At 39.9% G+C, this 1,534-nt stretch overlaps 1 protein-coding gene across 2 annotated transcripts in view; it reads right to left on the reverse strand.

Annotated features, from left to right (window-relative positions):
* The window catches only part of STIM2 (stromal interaction molecule 2), a 141,678-nt gene that overhangs the window by 133,366 nt on the left and 6,778 nt on the right, over positions 1–1,534 (reverse strand). The window lies entirely within an intron of this gene.

The raw sequence follows: 1,534 nt of genomic DNA on the forward strand, positions 1-1,534 counted from the left end.
CATTGAAGGGGACATCTGAAGGATCAGGAGCCAAATCTGTGAAGAGTTGGCTAATAGCATGGATAGTGGTAGTAGCATGGACAAAGACCACAAGACAAGAAAGAATTTGACTTATTTGAAGAAGCGAAAGTATCATTTTGATGGAGCATCTTGAGGAAGAGGGAGGGGAGTGTTTGATCTGGCTGTCCCAGGAGGGAAGTGCCAGATGGTACAGAGCCTCAGAGGCCCTGTTTGGGGTTTGTTCAGTGGGTGATAGGAAGCAGTTGAAGCATTTTAAGGAGGGTAGTTTATAATTCCTTTTTTGGGAGGAGGTCTGTTACTGAGATTTTTGCCTCTAAATTATGGAAACGACATGTAACCCAAAATTTATCATTTTAACCAGTTTTTAAAAAAAGGTTTTTATTATTTGAGAGCATGCGTATGTAAGCAGGGGAGGGACAGTGAGAGAGAGAGAATCCCAAGTAGGCCCCTGGATCTCAGCACAGAGACTTACGTGGGGCTCCATCTCCTGACCAGTGAGACGATGACCTGAGCTCAAATGAAGAGTTGGACACTTAACAGACAGAGCCACCCAGGTGCCCCACAACCATTTTAAAGTGTACAAATTTAGTAGTGTTACGTATTCCACAGTGTTGTGAAACAGATCTCCAGAGGTTTCTAATCTTGCAAAACTGAAACTCTATTGAATTTCAATCAGGCAAAGGAGGCAAACTGAAGAAGAAACAAAGAACTTTTATTTGGGGCTTTAGAATTGGTGACTTAGGGAGCGCAGATTCTGGTAGCAGCTAGAAAAGTGTCCCGTTCATGTGGGGGAAAGCAAGGGGTTTTTATGAGAAAGAAGAAGGTAATTACATCACGTTGATAAAGAACAGAGGAAAAAGAAAATGTTCATTGGTGCTAACCGGTTGAGCTGCTTTTGATTATTCTCTAATCAACTACTCTATTGGTGTTATCAAATGAAATTATTCTCAGTATGCATTGGTTAACCATTCTGTCTTCATAAAGTTCATATCAACAGTTTTATGGTCCGGATGTCAGTTATTCTGTTGTATTTTATTAGCAACTGCTTGAAACAGTTGCCCCTTCTGGCTGAATTTGAGTTCATTAGTTAGAAAGGAAAATGGAAAATAAAGCTTTAAAATGGAGTCTCTTATTCCATACCATCAAACAGTAGCTCCTCGCAGCCGCTGGGACCTTCATCTGCTTTCGGTTTCCATGAATTTGAATACTTTAGATACCTTGGCGTAAGTGGAATCATACAGCATTTGTTTTATTGTGACTAGCTTCTTTAACTTAGCTTAATGTCCTCAGTGTTAATGTGGCGAGCATGTGGCGAGATTTCCTTCCTTCCTTAAGGCTGAATGATATCCCATTGTATGTATATGCCACATTTTTCATTCCATTTATCTGTCAGTGGACACTTGGGGTTACTTCTCCCTTTTGGCTATTTTGAATAGTGTTGCTGTGAACATCGGTGTGCAAATATCTCTTTGACATTTTATATACAAAATTTTTCTTTGTGTATATATATTCA

Source organism: Suricata suricatta, chromosome 1 (genome assembly GCF_006229205.1).
Source record: "Suricata suricatta isolate VVHF042 chromosome 1, meerkat_22Aug2017_6uvM2_HiC, whole genome shotgun sequence".
Classification (NCBI taxonomy): Eukaryota; Metazoa; Chordata; class Mammalia; order Carnivora; family Herpestidae; genus Suricata; species Suricata suricatta.